Source organism: Triturus cristatus, chromosome 9, assembly GCF_964204655.1.
Source record: "Triturus cristatus chromosome 9, aTriCri1.1, whole genome shotgun sequence".
NCBI lineage: Eukaryota > Metazoa > Chordata > Amphibia > Caudata > Salamandridae > Triturus > Triturus cristatus.
The window spans coordinates 355926242-355932626 of NC_140592.1; the positions used below are offsets into that span (position 1 = coordinate 355926242).

The 6385-nt window shown below is 46.3% G+C and overlaps 1 pseudogene; it reads left to right on the forward strand.

Moving 5' to 3' along the window:
• The first annotated feature begins 4959 nt into the window (after positions 1-4959).
• Positions 4960-5391, forward strand: LOC146797923 (small ribosomal subunit protein uS12 pseudogene; annotated as a pseudogene).
• The last annotated feature ends 994 nt before the right edge of the window (positions 5392-6385 follow it).

Here is a 6385-nt window from a genome sequence, read left to right on the forward strand (position 1 = left end):
GTTGCCTTAAATTGCTGGAGGCCAGGAAGAAGGCAGCAAGTGCTTTTAGAAACATAATATACGTGCAAGCATGACCCCCCACCCGAAGTCAGCGCCCAGTGCGATTGCACCGCCCTAGAGCCGCCCTGTTCAAGGGTCCTGTGATCTCACTGACAGTCACTGTTGAGCTAGGGTGAGCTGCTTCATAGGCCTGCCCGCAAGACTGAAGGTGAACTTCAGTAAGGATTGAGGTTGACAGGCCTTTAAGGTTAACCCACAATTGCTGCCGCTAAGATCCACATGCCGGTGCTAAGACACCAGGGCTTCTAAGGTCTAGGGGGTCTTCTAAGGTCAAGCAAGGGAATATGCTCCCTCAGGAGAGTGGTCTGATGGACTGGTGGTCATGAAGGCTAAACCTGGTTCCCCAATTCCAAATTCGGAAGCTCCGACCAAAGTGCCACATCCTCTCCTCCACTGAACACCATACTGCCTCACTGAGAGAAACTTGTACTGCCTTCAGCTACATCCCAATTGTGCCCCGCTATAAACACCTGGATGCGACTCAATTCAAATTACGCCTTAGACAAGAGTAATATGCTGCCTAAAAAAAAAAGTAACAACATCCTAGAAAAAGCAAACACTCATGGGGAATGCAAGTTTAAGTAAAGCATGTGAAATATATTCAGGAACAACATGGTTACCTTAACGCTTTTGCACTCATCATTCAGAAATCAGTGAGTGCTTTTGCCAGTGGCAGAGCAGAAGTGGACACTGTCCTTGTCTTCTCTGGGCAAGAAAGAAGAGACAGAGTCCTTTTCCTTCTCTACCCGCCTCGAACTGCCACAAATGCCGAGCCTTATCTGTGGGCCATTGCTATTTCTTCCATCCTGGGACGCATGTTTAAAATAAAAAAGCAGTGGAACTGAATCTATTAAACTAAAGAAGTAGGGGCATGCCGGGCCCTGCCGATCCAGCCCACTTCGACCGCTGCATGCAAGCAGACTACTTCAAGGGTTAATGATCCTCTTGCTACTAGAATGGCTGAGCTAGTGTGCATGAGGTGAATCAACATGATTGGACAGAGTCACTACAAAAAAATGTTTGTGCTTGGAGTTTGAAAAGATAGGGAATCCAATGGACATATTTTTGTTGGGCAGTGAGGGGAGAAAGTCACGGCAAAAGCTGCATTTTCATTCTATTGCTGAAAGATGTTTAATTCCCTTCTCCGTGCAGCATGCAAAGTATTCTAATGAAAACTCTACTTTGTACTCTTGGGGTCCTGAATCACGAACACTTGGAATTACCATTCCCATTCCCTTTCCCTGAAAACCTAATTCTTGACCCCTGAAATGATGTGCCCTCAGCAGCAACTACCGTGTGACAAGGCAGTAAGACTGCGGCACCCCATCTTTGGGGAGAATGTGGTAGCTGAGGATAGGGTTGAGTAACGACCTGAATCTCACAAATCTCATTTTCCAAGATTTTTATTTTTATTTTTGGGAGGTAAAGCAAGGTTCATTTATGGTGACACTAGTTAAACGACGATGATTCGAAAATTGTGGCAAAGAAGATTATATCCAAAACAAAGTGTTTTGAAGTATATAACCAATTATTGCTTTAAACTCAGCTCATACAAACAGAATGTCTGAAAATATGGATTATAAGCTTGTTTTTAAAATCGCCTTTTACCTCCTACCTCTGCCAGTCGCAATTAAACACTTGTGTGCCGCTCTGACGACAATCAAATCCTGGGATCAAGTGACAAGACCAATACTGTGCCTCCGGTTCCCTAAAGTACACATGTCCAGAGGGCATGGCAGGGACTGAGAAGCTGACTGTTTTGTCAACAATCTCTGTGCAGGCTGACACGGGGGCTTTGGAGGGAATGGGCCCATCAGGCTGTAAAACTATAGAATCCTGCGCAAGAGGCTCAGGTAATGTGGCTTCTCTGCTGGTGGGTGCAGCAAGGAAAAACAAAGCTACCACCCGCCAGTGTGTCCAATCTTCTAAGCATGTGTGTGCTTCTGGTCACCAAAAGGGTGGTGTGATTGTGGGAAAACAGCAGGCAGGACCCGCCCAAGGGATCACCCATGTGATGGCTGGTACCCCCAGAGTAGACTCCCAGGAAGGCTGGTTGGGTACGGCTGAATGATCTATTAAACTCTGGCCTGCCTGCTCAGCGCAGTTCATGAATATTCTATCTCTGACGCATGGCATTTTAAATTTGAAGGTGCATTTGCATGCTCATATATGTTAGACAATTTTAGCGTGCTGCTGCTGCCTCATTGGCAGTGTGCCTCAATTGCAGTATTGCCAGAGGGGTGCTAGAATGCGTGACTAATGCATTTTAATGCGGTGATGTGTTACTAGCATTTAAATGTGTTAGTCTAATGCCTGATGCTGCCCTACCCTAACCCAGCCCTGAAACTGTGAAAAATAAAATTATAATAACTAAGGGCCTATGAGGATGGCGGGCGGACTTTAGTCCACCCGCCACCCTAGCGGTGCTGGGACCGGCCGCTAGTGGTGCGGCGGTCTCGCACCGGCAATTAGGATGCCACTGCCACCGTGGTGGTGGCATCCTCTATTCTCAGCATTGTGGCGGGCGGTGCTCACAGCACTGCCCACCACAATGCTGTGGCTGCACTGTGTGCATTTGCATGCACAACGTGGCAGGCACCACGCGGTGCCTGCCACATCGTCCATGCAAATGCAGGGGGGCTTGCAACAGGCCCCCAACTTAGGAATCCGCATGCCTTTTTGTGGCGGCAAAGGCTGCTTCCCGCCGGCATCCTAATATGGCTGGCGGTGTCTAGCAGACACCGCCACCATATGCAACCCTTTTCCGCCCGGTTGACCCGTCGACCGGGCCTTTTCAGCAGGTAGCCAGGAATGCCAGCATAGAGGGCATTGGCGTAATCCAGTTGCGACAAAATCAGCGCACACGTAACTGTTTCCCTCACCGCCTGAGGAAGGAGAGGAAAAAAAATTCTGAGACTCTTGAGAAGGCCGAAACAGCAGCCGGCCAATTTTTCGAAATGTGTCGAGAAAGAGAGACTCTCATCGAACCATACTCCCAGGTTTTTAACGGGTTTTCACAACATTTATTAATCTTTAACACAAAATAAGCATGTTAAATAACAGCAAAATTGTCTGTAATAACGTAAGAAGGTGCTCCAAGGGGGAAGGAGCAATATAGGGCCTATCCAGCGTCTTTTGATGGCTTTACTATTTTGCCATATATTGATACCAGTGATAGTTTCGCTGTATCACCTGTATATCATGGTTTTTAATATGTTTAGCCTTGAAAGTTCCTGGATAGGCCTTATATTGCTTTGATGTATGCATTGCACATTACCCTTCCTTTTTCACCTACCTTGACTTTTGCACTTTGCTGCACATTCCCTCCTCTCTCCCTTGGAGCACTTACTTACGTTTTTACAGACAATGTTGCTGTATTTAACATGCTTATTTTGTGTTAAAGATTAATAAATGTTGTTATGATACACTCCAAGGTGATGATGAAATTCATGTTGTAGTTATTTTCACTGTGACCTCTCTCCTTCTGTACCGTACCTACCCAGGGCCAGTGGTTTATTGGGTCTCCCCATTGTTTTGAAACCCTTTTCACTTTTTAAGCAAAAGTTTGGAGTGATATTTGGTGCTGCACCCACACGCGTGGTCTAGTTACTGGGCAACCTAGCCTTGGTTGCAGAGTACATAGACCTTACACTGTCGCACACAGAGGGAAAAAATTAGAGGGAACATTGATCCTGACCCAAGCCCAAGGCTTGGGCCATGTGGTATAGGCTCTCTTTCAGAAAGCTGATGCCTTTTTCAAATGGGTACCGCAATGACTTGAATCTGGCAATGTCTCAGTGAATCAATCTGATTTCTGTGTGGTGTCATCCATACTTCCCTGAACAGTGGCCTTAGAGGATTTAATGCAAATCAGCTCCAGCATAAGCATGTCTAGTATTCCATCCTTCTGCGAGTGGTCTCTTCTCAGCTTGCCAGTAACAGCCTCTGTGAAGAGTGGCTGTCTCAAAGGTTTCTACCATACATCTGCTCATATTGGCCAATCTGACAGGGGAAGGCAGAGAGAGACCTCCGTTCTTGGGGTTAATAGGTGAAAGTGAGTCACTGTGCACACTTCAGAGAAAAACATAGCCATGGAGGATCCGAGGACTATCCAAGCATTGGGATTTCAAAATCAATCAAGTCCCCTCTGAAGCCAGGTAAGGCCTCGCTGATTTCTTTGTTTGTTTCTTTCTTTCTTTCTTTCTTTCTTTCTTTCTTTCTTTCTTTCTTTCTTTCTTTCTTTCTTTCTTTCTTTCTTTCTTTCTTTCTTTCTTCCTTTCTTTCTTTCTTCCTTTCTTTCAGTGCATGGTTACCCAAACAGGGTTTTTCAGCTCTACCTGAACCAAGACATACCTCACAATCCTCATCGAGAAAGTTTTAAAAAGCCATATTTTAAGTTGCTTGTGGAAGCAATACTTTGTCAGGCAGATCCTTAGCTGTAATGAAAGGGAGGTCCATAGTTAAGGAGCAAGATATTTGAAGGATTGCCCGCCCATCCAGGCCCAGTTAAAGCACGGAACCTGTGCCAAGAAAAGGTTGGAGGAAGAATTTTACCTTGTAGGGAGGTTAGGAGAGAGCAAGTGATGAAGATATACAGAACCAGAGTCCGAGACAACTCTATAGGTACAACAGAGCGACTTACACTGAATGCGCTTTCTCTTTAGGATTCAATTCCACCTAGAAGATTCAGAAACCAATGAGAGTGTCAACAGCAATATTCGCCAGTAGGAAAAACTCAGATCTGCTTAATGGCCAGGGATGCGCTAACTAAGGGACTTGGATTGATCCTCTGAGCAACAACATGCTGGAATGGAATGCTCTGAATTTTCAATTCCTTCTCTCGCTGTGTTTGCCCACACAACATAAAGTATCATTCCAGTGCAGCCTGAAGCCAACACAATGGGGAAGTGCTGTGGACTTCGGACAGCTAGGAAGCTTCACATTCACCATTGTGAACAGAAATGCCATGACAAACAATACAAGAAGGCTCATCTGGGTGCTGCTCTAAAGGCCAACCCCTTTGGAGGAGCGTCTTAGGCCAAGGGACCCATCTTAGAAAAAGCTAGTGTAGAGGCTAAGCAGCCTAACTCTGCCATCAGGAAGTGTGTCTGAGTACAATTGATCACGAACGACAAGAAAATCACACCTTTCACTCCCAACGATTGTTGCTTGCACTTCATTGAGGAAAATCATGCAGTTCTTCTGGCTGGATTTGGTCGTGCAGGTTATGCTGGTGGTGATATCCCAGGAGTCTGTTTCAAGATTATAAAAGTAGCCAACGTTTCCCTGTTCGCCTTATACAAAGGCAGAAAGGAGAGGTCAAGATCCTAAATTTGTTGAACAGTGTCTTGTTGCACTATACACATTTTCATTAAAATATTTCATTTTCATTCCAGTGCATCAATAATCTCACCTGGCCCACTTTTGTCCAGGTCTGCCTTCCAGTCAGTCTGTCAATTCACTAGTCAGCGGATCAACATCCACAAGTCAGTGCTCCTCCTTGTCTACCACAGTCACAGCCAAGCAGCCCTTTGTCTACCACTGTCACAGCCAAGCAGTCCTTTGTCTACCACTGTCACAGCCAAGCAGCCCTTTGTCTACCACTGTCACAGCCAAGCAGTCACTTTTGATTAGACTAATTTAGTGGATCTTTTCGAGCTCCAAGGTAGGGAAGGTGTTGCAGCAGTATGTTTCTGGTCTCTGAGGTGGGACTCCAGGGATTGCAGCACCATCCACACCACTGCGTGGTGGCACGCTGGAGATCACAGTGTGGTCTAGGACCTCGCAGCTGCACGCCACCTACACTTCTCCCAAGTTTCAGGGTTACAAGGTTACAGGGTGAGCCTGTTCTTAGGAAAGTCTCCCAGGACTGCGCGATCTCTCACACCGCGATCCAGAGGGTGACTATGCTGAAGCTGCTTCTTTCCACCAGGCCTTGAGGTCTCAGTGTTATCCGGGGGAGAAAGAAGGTTGTGGAATGGGGGAGTTGACTCACGACTCACCATTCAGAGGTGTAACATTCCTTCGGGACCCTCCCCTGTTTCAAGCATCCAAACAACATCCCCAGAAACAAAGATTAGGATAATCAGAGCAGGGTGCACAGGACATCTATGTGATGGCGGCCATCTTCTGAGGCGGCCAAGTTCTGCCTCCACTAGGCGGTGTCTTAAAATGGTTATTCCTCTACAGTGGAATGGTTAACTGTCATTTGATTGCCAAACTCCAGGTGTGGGATTCTGTCTGCAATCTAATGTTATGTTGCCCTCTCACACTAATACGCCATTTACTCATGCCAAGCATTAGCATTAGATTAGTGGAAACAAAT